General features: G+C 40.5%; 1 long non-coding RNA gene across 1 annotated transcript in view; it reads right to left on the reverse strand.

Annotated features, from left to right (window-relative positions):
• Positions 1 to 15918, reverse strand: part of LOC147213422 (uncharacterized) — a 186034-nt gene that overhangs the window by 416 nt on the left and 169700 nt on the right. Inside the window, exons 3-4 of the long non-coding RNA XR_015104506.1 lie at positions 2653 to 2712; positions 2351 to 2372 (exon numbers count right to left, since the gene is read on the reverse strand). This is a non-coding gene — a long non-coding RNA (uncharacterized LOC147213422). The remainder of the gene's footprint in view (positions 1 to 2350; positions 2373 to 2652; positions 2713 to 15918) is intronic.

Genomic DNA, 15918 nt, shown 5'->3' on the forward strand with positions numbered 1-15918 from the left:
TTTTATTACGCAGATACAGATCACATGCTATTACTGGTTGCAAATGAGGTACGACATCTGCTTTGCACATTTAACTGCCCAGTTAATTGCGTCTTTTTATTTCTTTTAACGCGGGATTTTACTGCGTCTTTAGCGATAAGCCCCTTGTTTGATGCGCCATTGTCTCGCAGTCTCCCCTCCCGGTTGAACTTTGCTTATTTTCAGGTTTCTGCACCTGAACAAGGTCGTGAATATGCATCGCCTCGATATTTTTAGACCCGGCTCCAGTTCTTCGGGGGGTTGAGGCGAAGGAATTTGTATGGCGGGGAGCGCCTCTCCGGCGCAGGTAATCACTATATTGGAAGTGACAGTGCCTGCAGCCTCGGGCATGACTCCGCCGCGATAAATCCCCTAATCAGGGCCAGATTATATAAAACACATCCAGTCTTTTGTATCCTGCGGACTCGCTCTGCCGTGTCCCTCTGCAGGTAAAGCACTAAAAACTCCTCGCATCAACCGAGCGCGGTCTCGCTCTCGTTCATTTGCATTTGTTTGACTGCAGCCCGCGACCCGTTGTTGAATATTTGTCAGAACCCGGCTGCCGTCCAAGAGACATTTAACCCCGATGTGATAAGAACCATTCGGGTTTTCTCGCTTAAATCTTTTTCGGTCGCAGGCACCTCCGCAAAACCCCACTTTAAACAAGCCGGATTCCCCCTCGGAGGCCACGATTCCCCAGATGTGGAAACCAACAGCAACGGTTTGTAATTAACTTTTATTCAAACCGTGAATGGCGGGATCTTGCGAGCATTTTAGACTTTTAGTAACTGAACGTCTCTGAATTCATTTTGAGGTGCGACGACGTTCCCGTCACGCATGTTTTTACATTCGCGGCTCTTCAGATCGGCAGAGCGCGGACGTTTTTTTTTTTTTTTTTTTTTTTTGTGGAGGAGAAGCAGCTGCAGTCAGGTACCCACCATTTATGCATGAGAATCACGGAAAAGGAATGCAGCTGGACTGAATAAATATATGTAAACATATATATATATATATGCCAATATCACAAGAATAGCTGTCACCTTCGGGTGAGTAAATTGTGTAGTGAAGACGGTGCCCATCTTGGTTTAATGCTGGGTTGCAACTTCTGCTTAACAATGCACGCTCCGTATAGCAGCGTGTTTACTTACAAATACTGCAAATTTTACCGTTCCGCGGAATAATCCGACCTCAAGAAGTGACCCGAGTCTTCCTCCGCGTTTCATTCTGCAGGCGGAGCCGCTGCGCAGCCACGCGTGCGCTTTTTGCATGACAAACACGATCCGGTTTGCTTCATACATAAGTTTAATGCCAATTTTTTTTTTTTTTTTGTTTCTATTTATGAATATATCTCGATTTAATGATCTGCAGCTTTGTAAGGGAGGCTGCGACCGCACGCGGACGACGCGACGCGAATACGAAGGCGCCACGCGATTTCGGACGCGATTTCCCGCTTAAAAAATGTCACGAAACGGAAAGACCGACCAACTCGTGGTCTCGTGGAGAGCGCGCTCCCGTTGCAGTGCACGTGTGCGACCCCCAGGGGTCAGTGCACAATAAGCCATCGCGGGATTTCAGTGGCGACGGGAGAAAGTGTGGGGGGGCTTCACAGATGGCGGCGCGGTGTCAGAGTCACTCCATTATCCCGGCAAAAGGCCTGGTAGGAGTGAGGGACTGTAATTATGTGTCATATGCACATTCACTGCAGGCCTATATGTAATTAATGGCAAGTTAATCTTTAAAAAAGCACAATCTCCAGAAGAGGACGGTCCCCGCTGTGTCGTGCACGCTTTGTCTTACCGCCCTGTGCGTGCTAATAGCCTGCTGTGATGAGGAACCCCCCCCCCTCGCCATCTCCAGACGCCCCCCCCCCCAAGCCTCCGTAAAATACAGCCTTCTTATCCATCAGGAGTGAAGATGAAACCTGCGAGCGCCGTCGTGCCGCGCTTTTCCGAATCAAACGGGTTGAAAGCGGATTCGTTCAAACTTCGGGATGTATTTTATATGATCCCAGCGATATAATTTATGCATTCGAACTCAGGTTTAAAACACCGGTCAAGGTTAAGACAAATTATAGGCGTGTAGGATGTTATGGAGGTTTTTTTTTTTTTTTTTTTTTTCTTCTCCGGGTCGGTCCAGAGGAGCGCGTGGGAGGCTGGGATGCATCATCATGGAGTTCAGATCTCCTCACTGTGCTGCAATCAATCCTTTTCACCGTTTTTTTTCCCAAAAAAAAAAAAAAAAAATATATATCCCCTCTATTCGGGGGTCTTCGTGCACTTATTGTAATTTTATTTTGCGTCGCTTCGTTCTTTGCGGGAGGAAAGGGGAGTACCTTATCTCACCATCTTGTTTCCCTGGATAAGGGAAAAATAGATAAATAGATAAATCAAATAAGAAGAAGAAAAAGGAAATAGCAATTAGCGGCAGATTAAAGGTTAATCCTTTCAGATTTATGAAGCCCGTGGATGGAAATACATTTTAAAACCCCAGGAATGCACAGTGCCTTAATGCATCTCTCTCTTTAGCATACCAACGCTGATCAATACAAACACATACACAATATAGCACTTAATGTTTTACACATGCTGCGCCGCATTTGTTGCATGACATGAGGTACAAGGTTACATTATTTACCTATTATGGATGGAACGCCGGCGCAGCGATTCTCCAAGTTCCTCCCAAAACCCTATAAACCTGCAGGAAGTTGAGTGGAAAACAATGAATTGACCAGATGTGTGAACGAGAGGGTGAATTGTTGTCTTTGACATGTAAGATAAACTTTATTGCAGGCAAACCTGGGGATTTTACAGGCCGTTTTGCTTTTTTAAAAGTATTTTCTTTGATTTTTTCAATCAATATTGAATGTAGAGACTCCTTATTTTTTCCTTTTGTTTAATTTTGTACGGATAATTACATAGAAAATAATGTCAGTACATTTATATGGTCATGAATGATTTTCAAGGCGAAATAAAATGGCAAAAAATGTAAATATTTAAATTGCAATTTTCACTTTGTTCCATTTACACGCGCATAAAAATTAAATAAGAAATGTAGCCCGCCGGCCAAAATAATTGCCCAGTCCTGCCATAGGGAAAGTTCTTTTGTCACAGCAGCATAACAATTGCAGTGTCAATAAATATGAAGATGAATATAAATATAAATGGAGAGAAGACAATTAGAAATAATCGCAAAAGACATCCACAAATAAATAGACAGCAGAGAGAACAATAACAAGAAAAGAATGGACCACAGAATGGAAAAAAAAAGACAGTACGGCTGAAAAAAAGACAACCAAAAGTAAACGACAACATGAACAGAGTGACAATGGCAATGACAAGAATAAAATAAAATAAAGAGAAATAAGCAGGATGCGAATGGGATTTGTGGGCGAATCATTGAATGTTTAAGAGGTTACGCTTGTACCTGCACTTTGTGAGTTGTAAACCAAGCTGCACTCAAATGTCTTATTTCTCATCACTTTATATCCAAGTAGGAATTTCACTGTGCAGAGAAACACGTTTCTGTGGCAAGAAACACTTTGAATCTTGAATCTTGACGGGACAGGTGCATCATGGGATAGCGGAGTTAGCCTATGTTAGCATAACTAGGAGTTAGCATTAGGCTAGCTTCTAGTTATGCTTACAGTTAGGCTAACTCCGCTGTCTCTTTTGAGAAAAGTTGTAGTAAGCATTAGGCTAACTTGTCTTTTTTGAGTAAAGTTTGTAGATAGCATTTGGCTAACTACCATTAGTTAGCATTAGGCTAACAACAACTTTTCTCAGGTTTTAAGCCTATTCTTAAAAAAAGATGGGATGTCTTCTCTCACAGATGGAGATTAGAAGTGTGTGTGTGTGTGTGTGTGTGTGTGTGTGTGTGTGTGTGTGTGTGAGATGAGATGAACTTTAATGATCCCATGTTTGGCATATTGTTTCACAGCAGTAGCAAGATAAGACGGGCAAATACATAATACAAATACATAAAAACGACTAAAAATGAATAAAATAAATAAACGTTTACATGTAAAAGTATAAAAAATGATTAGGAGCTAGCCTAATGCTAGCTCCTAGTTATGCTAACTGGGAGCTAGTAACTGTCTTTTTTGAGAAAAGTTGTAGATAGCATTAGGCTAACTAGTTAGCATTAGGCTAACTAAAACTTTTTTCAAAAAAGACAGGTTTTAACCCTTTCCTTAAAAAAGATGGGGTGTCCTCTCCGTGGGATGGGGATTGGAAGTGTGTGTGTGTGTGTGTGTGTGTGTGTGTGTGTGTGTGTGTGTGCGAGTGTGTGTGTGTGTGTGTGATGAGATGAACTTTAATGATCCGATGTTTAGCAAATTGTTTTGCAGCAGTAGCAAGACATATAAGGATAAGACGAGCACAAAAAGATACATATAAAAATGAATGAAATAAATAAACTTTGACATGTAAAAATATAAAATATAATAAGGAGGTAGCCTTATGCTAGCTCCTAGTTATGCTAACATGGGCTAACTCTGGTGTCTTTTTTGAGAAAAGTTGTAGTTAGCATTAGGCTAACTTGTCTTTTTTGAGTAAACTTTGTAGTTAGCATTTGGCTAACTACCATTAGTTAGCATCCCCTTAGATGGGGATTGGAAGTGTGTGTGTGTGTGTGTGTGTGTGTGTGTGTGTGTGTGTGTGATGAGATGAACTTTAATGATCCCATGCTTGGCAAATAGTTTTGCAGCAGCAGTAAGACATATAAGGACAAGACAAGCAAAAAATACATGTAAAATGAATAGAATAAATAAACTGACATGTAAAAGTATAAAATATAATTAAAAAAAAATCATATTTACATATGCAGGAATAAATAATAAGCAAAGTGTGCACTGTTATTCTTGATATTCTGCACAGGCAGAAGTGACACGGCTCGGTTAAACGTTCCAACGCCATTTCGGATTAATAATCGAAATAAACGGCGGTAGAATCTCTATTCTCTGCACTTGAAGTACTTGGCAGTATCACTGAGTATTTTCGGTGCCCCGAGGCCAGAACAAGCCAGAGCTGGGATTCCATCCCCCCCCCTTTCACACGAGGCGTCAACAAAACCGCGGATGAAACACTCAAGCGAGCGCAGAGGCCTTTTATCCTTCGCAATCGAAGCTGAAATTTCTAATCGCGCGTGAAGCTCACACCTCGCTCTCCTTTCAGAACGTCCGAAAATGAAACGCACATTAAAAGTAATGATGCATCCACATGGATGTTAGAGCCGGTCAGCATGAATCAGTAATGATGTCATAATTACTGCAGTATTTCATCCCAGGTCTCAGGTGGAGTATCAGTTATGGATGCAGGGTGATTTTTTTTTTTTCTTTCATGGGGAAAGAGGGGGGTCAGGAAGGGGTTACCCACCGTACCCCCAAAACCCCGGTGACCCCGAGTTCAACCCCCCCTATCACTTTACACCGAAAAGTTCGGGCTTCAAAACAGAATATCGTGGATCAAGTTGAAACAAACGCTGGACATGAAATATGAAGGAAGGGAAAATACAAGTGAATCACACACACACACACACACACTGATTCTCACCAAGTTGATTAGAAAGGAAAAAAAGGGGGGGTTAATTAATCACACTAACACAAAAATGTTTCCCCATTTATTATGATTTATTCTGCTATAAATCATTCCGCTAATTTATTCTCCCTCACTCCTCTGTTTACGACGCCGCGTGTTTTTATGATTTGCGTGATCCCTGTCTGCAGCTCGCCGGATGATGATTTGCAGCGAAGGCTTTCATTCGTTCATTCATTCATGCATTCATTATCTTTCCGTTTATCCTGCAGCTTTATTCGGCTGTCATTGGTTGAGAGGCGAAGGACCGGCCGGATCGATCGAGACGTGCAACCGTTCACTCATTCATTCACACAACCGGGACAAGTTACTGACTCCAATGAACTTCCTGTATTTGTTTGGACTGCTAGAGCAAAACAGAGAACTTTGAGGATTTATCTTTTTTTTTTGCTAATATAATATGATTCATGTATTTCAATATAATACTACTAATAATAATAGTAGTAATAATAACAGTAGTGATAATAATAATAATAATAATGATAATAATGATAATAATAGTGGTAAAATAACAATAACAAAAATAAAACATAGCAAAATAACAAAATAATAACAAAATAACAAAATAATAATAATAATAAAAATAACAACAGCAACAACAATAATAATAATAATAATGATAATAATAATAATAATGACAGTGGTAAAATACATAAATCAATAATAAAGACAAATTATTCTGGTTGTTTTTGTAACAAACATTTTTTAACAATATAACGTGATTTATCTAGTTCATTGTCATAAGTTTACTATCATTATCATTAATAGTAATTATCATAATATAAGAATAATATGATAATAATAATAACGGTGGTAATAGTGATCAATAGTGAACAACAAAAATAAGAATAAAAAAATGTTGTTTTTATAACAACAACAATAATGGAAGTGATAATAGTGATAATAACAACAATAGTAATGAAAACATAAATCATTTTTACAATGACAACAACAATAATAATAATAGTCTTAATAATAATAATAATTCAATTGTATTTTAATTCTCTATTTATATTTTTATTCATATTTATTAATATGCTAACTGTGACGAGAGAATTTCCCCTTTAGGGATCAAAAAAGCAAATCTATTCTGATCTATTCCACAATAACTGATATTTTTACTATTTAACCGTTCTTCGATAAAACATCCTGATCCATAAAACCCCTTGAAATGATAAGAATGAATCACTTGGTGCGTCCCGGGGGTCGGAGCCAATCACCCGATACCACGTATGGATAATCGGCAGCAGAAGCCTCGCGTCTCGCTCACGTCCGTTTCCACCGGGAGGAAAGAAAACGGAAACCCGAGCCGCTCTACGACCTCTCACTCTCGCTCTCTGCTGATGAAGACCACGGCTTGTGATGTGAACCCAGAGGTCATGCTTTGAAGGTCAGGAAATGAGCTTCTCGTGTGCAGACGTACCGACCTCCTACACACACACACACACACACACTATTGCAAACAGAAGTAAAAAGGAATCCCCGTCACGTCGGCTTGTACGCTGCAGCTTCTAACAGATTGGAGTTGGATCGGATTCACGTGCACGCCGACGAACGGATGTTATTTACGTGGCGCGGCGATTAGCATGTCAAAAACAACACAACTGTCGTCATCATATTGATGAATATGAATATGAACACGCGTGAATGAGAGGGTGAATGGTTGTTGATCTCCGGGCCTCTCGACCAATCGCAGCGCGGATAGACACCAATGGCGGCCGGGGAAGATTTTTAAAAGTGAAATACAAAATGACGACGTGTTTTTATGATTGCGTGATTCCTGGCTGCGTCTTGGGTGATCTTGGGTTTTTATTTGTGTATTAAAATGTTAATTTTATTATTTTACTGCTTATCCTGCAGCCTTTCCCTGGCTGTCATTGGTTGAGAGGCGAAGGAGCCGCCGGATGGATCGCAGAGCCTCATATAGACACAAGCAACCTTTCACTCATTTATACGTCATATAGAGAAATACAAAAATTAACTCTTTTACAAATCACTTTGAGACAAACAACCGTTCACGGACAAGTTACTGACTCCAATGAACTTCCTGCCAGTGGAGAACTTTTTCATTTTTTCCTGATATAATATGATTAATATAGGTCATTAAATTATTATTATTATTATTATTATTATTATTATTATTATTATTATTATTATTATTAATTGTAATTATAATGATATAAGAATAATATCATAATAATGATGACAATTATAACTGATAATAGTGACAACAAAAATGATAATAAAATGAAAGTGATAATAGTAATAACAACAATATTAATAAAATCATACATTTTTAGTATTATTATCACAATACTAACAACAAATATATTATTGTTATTAATCAATAATAATAATAATAATAATAATAATAATAGTAATAAAATAACGACAACAAAAACATAAAACAATGATAAAACAAATTATTGTTATTTTTATAACAACAGTAATAATAATAATAATGATAATGATATTGATAATGAAAACAACAGCAGCAACAGTCATAGAAACATCAATTATTATTATTGTTATTGTAATAATAATAATAATAATAATAATAATAGTGACAATAATGATGATGATGATAATAATGACAATAATAAAATAACAATAATAGTGATAACAACAACAACAATAAAAACATCAATAATGATGTTTTATCACTAACAATGGTAACAACAACAACAGTAATCATAATAATTATAGTGATAATAGTTATAATAGTGATAACAACAACAACAACAACAACAACAGCAATAGTAACAAAACACCAATAATTATTAGTTTTATTTTACAATAATCCTCCAGCCAGCGGCTGCTCTCCGGTGGCCGGAGGATGATTTTTATAAGTGAAATACAAACTGAAATGTCTCTCAAAAGAAGGGTTCACCGGGGCCAAAGGGCAGGAGCCGGAGCGCCGTCTGGGGCCCATTTACGGCTGCCCCCGTCTTGATAACGGAGCGAAGGGATTCGCCGGGACACCGCCTCAGAGGATCAACTTAAAATTGGCCAGAATCTACAACAAGGTCATTTGGCGGGAAAAAAAATACGGAAATAAAAATCCTTGAAATGGAATAGAAAAGCAGCGGCTTCTAACAGCAGCTCACAACAACGTCTGGACATCAGTGGAGAGGAAACATTCAGATGTAACATCTGGTGGAGAGAGATTCTGAAGGTAGAAGCTGTCATCCATTCATTCACTTACAAGTCCATCCATCCATCCATCCATCCATCCATCCATCCATCCATCCATCCATCCATCCATCCATCCATCCATCCATCTATCTGTCTGTCCATCCATCCATGCAATCAGTTAGTCATTTATGAGGCCAACTACCATCAATCAATCTATTTTTCCATCCATCCATCCATCCATCCATCCATCCATCCATCCATCCATCCATCCATTCACTCTATCATTCGTCCCTAAATCCATCCATCAATACATTCATTCCCTCATCTATCCAACATCTCTCCATCCATCCATCCATCCATCCATCCATCCATCCATCCACCATCCATCCATCCATCCATCCATCCATCCATCCATCTATCTGTCTATCTGTCTATCCATCCATCCATGCAATCAGTTAGTCATTTATGAGGCCAACTACCATCAATCAATCTATTTTTCCATCCATCTATTCATCCATCAATACATTCATTCCCTCATCTATCCAACATCTCTCCATCCATCCATCCATCCATCCATCCATCCATCCATCCATCCCAGTGTTCCCCTCAGTGATAACAACCTCCTCTCCAGGTATCCCCCCCCCGAGAGACACCCTAAAAGCTCGAGTCCTGCTGAAAGTGTGTCATGGAAAAGCGACATCCGTGTCCCTGTGATTGACAGGTCTGTAGCTCCGCCTCCGTGCTCGGCACTCGCTTGATGGTCGACGAACAAACCCCCCCCAAAAAAGTCCCGGTTAACCTTCTTCTTCAGGATCAATGCCTTCTTTCCCTTCATCTCCATCATCACCCATCGATTTGAGGACGGCGAGGACCCGGCTTTGGTTTAAGACGGGGAAAACATCCCGCCGATGGGAGCGTAATCACAGATGGCGCCGGAGATACACCGACGGCGGCCGGCGCTGTCATTCCCCTCACAGTAGTATAGACTTTACCATTATTGAACATATTAAGAATCACAGTCTTTTCCTTTAGACAACTTAATACGCCTTCGGGGCATCACAGCGTGGGTATAATCATATCTCTTATCGCTCTGGATACAGACGTGTGCGATATGAAATATAAATATACTCGCGGTAATTGACTCGACTCCGAGCGTACCGGACCGGATCGTGCAGGGGGAAGATTGAGGGCCGACGGATCGCCGCAGGTGAGCGACCGCCGAGGCCGGATGTGGCGCCCTCCGCCGCACGGGGGTCGCCGGGCGCACGCTGTGAGGTTTAATCTGATTGGGCGGAGCGTTTCAAACACACACACACACACACATGCAGTCCGACGTGGGATGTCGGATGTTATTTCTACGGCGCGGAATCACAACCCGGTTGTCCGAGCGGAGCGGGTCTGGATTAAGAGGCCCGGCGGCGACCGACCCGAGGTGGGCGGCCTTCTGCCTCGAGTGGGCGGCGGAAAAAAAGGCGGAAAAAGAGACATCGAAGGCGAGAGGGTGATGGAGATGACGGCGCCGGAGGGTCGCTTTCCTCACACAGGATAGAAACATGAATGAATGCTTGCATGTGACATGTGGATGAATGAGAGAGCGTTGGTTTGTCTGAATACATGTATGATTGTGTGTTACTGCGTGATTTGGATGAATGAGTGAATGGTGTGTGTGTACAGGATGTATGAATGAGTGAATGTTTGTGTGTCTCAATACGTTTGAATGAGAGGGTGAAGGATTGTTTGTCTCTGCATGACATATGAATGAGAGCATGTTTCTATGTTACTACACGACATGTGAATGACAGGATGAATGGTGTGTCTCTGCATGATGTATGAATGAGTGAACGGTTGCATGTTATTATACAACATGTGAATGAATGAGTTAATGTTTGTGTGTCTCTGGATGACGTGAATGAATGGTCGTATGTCTCTGCATGACATATGAATGAGTGAATGGTTGTATGTTACTATTTGACATGTGAATGACAGGATGAATGATTGTATGTCTCCTAATGACGTTTATGAAAGAGTGAATGCTTGTGTGTCTAAATACATGTGAAGGAAAGCGTGAATGATTGTATGTCTCTGGATGACATATAAATGAGTGAATGAGTCGATAGTGTCAGTACGTTATGGATGAATGAGTGAATGTTTGTGTGTCTCAATATGTGTGCATGAGAGAGTGAAGGATTGTATGTCTATTGATGATGTGAATGAATGAGCTAATGGTCATATGTCCTTATATGACATATGAATGAGTGAATGGTTATTGGGCTCTATATGATGTGGATGAACGAGTGAATGAGTTGATAGTGTCAATGTAATGTGGATGAATGAGTGAATGGTGTGTGTCACTGCATGACATATGAATGAGTGAATGGTTATTAGTCTCTATATGATGTGGATGAATGAGTGAATGGTGTATGTCTCTGCATGGCATATGAATGAGTGAATGTCTGCATGTTATTATACAACATGTGAATGAATGAGTGAATGTTTGTATGTTACTATACGACATGTGAATGAATGAGTGAATGGTGTATGTCTCTGCATGACGTATGAATGAGTGAACGGTTGCATGTTATTATACAACATGTGAATGAATGAGTGAATGTTTGTGTGTCTGGATGAGGTGAATGAATGGTCGTATGTCTCTGCATGACATATGAATGAGTGAATGGTTGTATGTTACTATACGACATGTGAATGACAGGATGAATGGTTGTATGTCTCCTCATGACGTGAATGAATGAGTGAATGCTTGTTTGTTTAAATACATGTGAAGGAAAGCGTGAATGATTGTATGTCTCTGGATGACATATGAATGAGTGAATGTTTGTATGTTACTATATGACAAGTGAATGACAGGGTGAATGGTTGTATGTCTTAATGACATTAATGAGTGAGCAATGGTTGCATGACAATGTAAATGAATGAGTGAATCTTTGTGTGTTTCAATAAATGTGAATGAGAGGGTGAATGATTGTACGTCTCTGCATGACATGTATTAACGGTCGTACGTCTCAAGATGACATATGAACGAGTGAATGACTTGATAGTCTCTATATGACATGTGGATGAATTGGTGAACATTGGATGACTCTACATGAATTGTGAATGAATGAGTAAATGTTTGTGTGTCTCAATACGTGTGAATGAGAGTGTGAAGGATCGTATGACTTAATGATGTGAATGAATGAGCTAATTGTCATGTCTCTATATGACGTATGAATAAATGAATGGTTGATCGTCTCTATATGACGTGAATGACAGAGTGAATGGTCATAAACCTCTATATGGCGCTTGGATGAATGAGTGAATGGCCGTATGGCTCGATATGACACACAATATGACCTCTGTCGTCTTGTTTCGGCTGCAGAAAACTCACAAAGATACGTGGTTGGAAATGGAAGGTGGTCTTTCAATGCATCTGTGACGATGCCAGGATATTCTGTTTTAACTTTTAGGCGCAGTCATTTTTCAAAATAAGAAAAAAACTATAATTTGTACCGAGAAGGATTTGCTTTGCGGACCGGTACCGAATGACCCGCGGACCGTAAGCGGAAAGAATGAGTGAATGAATGAATGAATGAATTTCGAGTCAAATCATACCGACCGTTGTTTTTTCCAAAATACACGTTTACCTCCCGGCTCATGTGGCGCTTTCACCCAAAGTCGATTTTGAAATGTTTTTTTCAAAAAAAAAAAAAACACCGGTCGCCAATCAATCACAGTCTGAGATCCCCCAGACAACACACACACACACACACACACACACACACACACAGGGAAAGGGATAACAAGGCCCAGTTGGACTTCAACTCGCAACCTTGACGCTGTGAGGTCAGGAAACCATCGGAAAGGAGGTGTAATTTCACATAAACCGAATGCTGGGACGCCGAAGCCGTCGGCGGGACGGACTTCTGTTTCCGGGGCTCGGACTTGAATAAAGAAAGCCGTCCCGGTGGGTGCGGGCCGGCGTCAGTGTGGCGGAAAATAGCAAAACACATCCATGCTGCTTTGGGTTTGCAGTAAAAAAAAACCAAAACAAACAAATAGGGTTAAAAAAAACACGCCGCGAGCGTTCAGGGGAAGTAAACATGCCACTGCGGACGGGTACAGGTGAGTTAGCGGCCTGTGATGGATGGATGAACGCATGGATGGATTCCCGGTTCTTGAAATAAATTAAACAAAAAAAAAAAAGAAAAAAAAAAAAAACACCCGACGGGATTAAACAGATCAAAAGACAAATCTGAGAAGAAATTAAAAAAATGACCGTAATATTAATTTTTTTTCTGCATGAATACATCTCAGAACAAAAAGGGCATTTTAAAAAGAGGATTTAATGAGCTATTTATCGGACTATCATACAGATTATAGATTTTCAGATTATAATGATGATTATCACAAGTGAATGCATTAAAGAGATAAGTATTGATAAATAACAAATAATAATAATAAAGTATAAATAAATTAACAAGAAGAACTTAAAGGTCCGTCAGAGACGCAATTCTTACTGGTTGGAAGGTGATCGAATACTTATGTCATGCAATTAAATGCAAATTAATTACTTAAAAATCATACATTTTGTATCAGATTCCTTCACTTACAGTTTATCAGAGTACCGATAATAAAAATGATCGTCCTCTAAATGCTTTGTAAGGGGGAAAAGCTGAAAAATCCTGTGTCTTAAATACTTGTTCTCCCCACTGTATATCAATATATAAAGAAATATATACATAAATATATATTACATAAACACAGGTGCAGATTAAATGACTATCCTGAATCTATCATCCTTAATCCCGCGTTTTTGCGTGGTGTGTGTGCAAACACACACCGCTGCAGGTCTGCAAAGGCTACCCAAGCAACGTGAATCTATAGATTGTCCAAACAATAAGATCAGGTCCGGTCGATCGGTTCACTAATAGGAGTTTATTGATACTAAGTGTGTGTTTGTGTGTGTGTGACCAATAGTTTGGAGTCTATTTACCGTGGTAAATAACCGAGGTTCTTCAGTTTCCAAACAGGAGAGTCTGAACATCACCGACCCGATCGATCGACCCGTACGTTCAATAATCGGAAATATATTCCAATAAATATACGTGGCAAGGTGTTGGGAGGTTAGCGAGAAGGTGGATTGTTCTGTCAAATTCGCCGAAAATAAAACCAAATCAACGTGAAACAAACAAAGAAAATAAAAAACAAAAATGACGAGAGTCGGGTCGGGAGGATTTGTGTCATCAGCATTTTGCCTTTTAATCATGGAGGGAATATTTGAAGTTTTATTTCTTGAGTAATTGCTACTTTTTTACACTTCGGCGTACTTTAAATCTAACGCTAAAAGCGCACGCGTACCGGCGGGCGCCGAGCGAGGAGTATTTCAAATGACAAAAGAGGAGGTATTCGTCGCGGCGTTGTATTTTTCACGTGTTTTTATTGCCTTCGAGTCACATTAACGGTGCAGTTTGTCCACGCGGCGCGATTCCAACTACTTTATGTAGATAATTAGCACTAACACTGTATCATATGATATACGCGCTGTATAAATATTTAATACTCTCGGGTACATTTGAATGCATTTTATCCTTCTGGAGAGTAAGTAGATCCGAATAAATCCAATGGAGAAGAGAGATCAATATTCCGCCACTGAAATGTCGTGTACTGGAGCTACACGTACTTTCAAACAAACAGACTTAGCTAGCGACGTAAAGCGAAGGACAAGCTAGAACGCGATTGTTCGGCAACTTTAGTACCAATGTTCCCTCTAATTTGACATATGACCTCGCTGAACACGCTGAGCAACATTAGATGTGCACGCTGTGGCCACACACCAGTGTCACACCTGGGATTATAACTTCTATTTAGTCCATATTTTCATCAGAAAACTCGCTTGCTACTTTAGCTTCGCTTTAGCTTTAGCTTCGTGTTTTGCAGAGCAGACCTTTTTGTTCTTCTTTTTGCACGTACTCCGACAGCCGTTCCAACTTAAAAGAACCGCGTATTTCACCGCCCGCTCGTTTCACCATGATAAGGGGTTAGCATGTTAGCATTAGCATATTATAAAATAAATAAACAAAAGTAAACAGGACTGCTAATGGGCTGAGACCAACAAGGATAAACAGAGTTTATCTTCTTCTTCTTTTGGCTTTTCCCGTCAGGTGTCGCCAAAGCGAGTCAACTTTCTCCATCTATCCCTATTCACTGTATCCTCCTCTCTCACACCAACTACCTTCATATCTTCTCTCACTACGTCCATAAATCTTCTCTTTGGTCTTCCTCCAGACCTCTTGCCTGGCAGCTCCAATTCCAGCATCCGTCTGCCAATATATTCACTCTCCCTCCTCTGTCCATGACCCAACCATCTCAGTCTGGCTTCTCTGACCTTCTCTCCAAAACATCTAACATGTGCTGTTCCTCTGATGGACTCATTCCCGATCCTCTCCATCCTGGTCACTCCCAAAGAGAACCTCAACATCTTCATCTCTGCAACCTCTAGTTCTGCCTGCTGTCTTTTGGTCATTGGAACAGTTTCTAGTCCAAACATCATCTCTGGTCTCACCACTGTCTTGTACACCTTTCCTTTTATTCTGGCTGAAAGTCTTCTATCTCTTCGTACCCCTGACACTTTTCTCCACCCATTCCAACCTGCTTGGACCGTCTCTTCACCATGTTTCCACACTCTCCTACGCTCTGGACTGTTGACCCTAAGTACCTGAAATCTTCCAGCTTCTTGATCTCCACTCCCTGTAGCCTCACCGTTCCATCCGAGGTCCTCTCATTCACACACATATATTCTGTATATATGTATATATATCACATATGATATATATGAATATATATATGAATATATATATCATATATATTCGATGAATGAATAAATAAGTGAAAGAAAAGTCCGACTTCAACCAGATAAAGCAGGTGCGACGACCAATCCTTCAACCGGCTCTTGTATTATTAGCATTTTCCACGTTCTCAAGCGTGATCGGCCGGGATTCTAAGGCCGGCGAGAAGATCCAGACGCCAAAAACGATTTCTGCCCTCCTTCAAGGTCACCGGAAGAACATCGTCATCCACGCTTTCTCGGGACGAACAGCGGGTCGGACGCGGCGCGCCGCGAGCTAACCGGAAGGGTCAGCTCTCAGAAGCACTCTGCTCCTCCACGATCCTTGTATCA

This window comes from Fistularia commersonii, chromosome 36 (assembly GCF_037954325.1).
Source record: "Fistularia commersonii isolate RoL2024-O1a breed Wild chromosome 36, RoL_Fcom_v1.0, whole genome shotgun sequence".
Classification (NCBI taxonomy): Eukaryota; Metazoa; Chordata; class Actinopteri; order Syngnathiformes; family Fistulariidae; genus Fistularia; species Fistularia commersonii.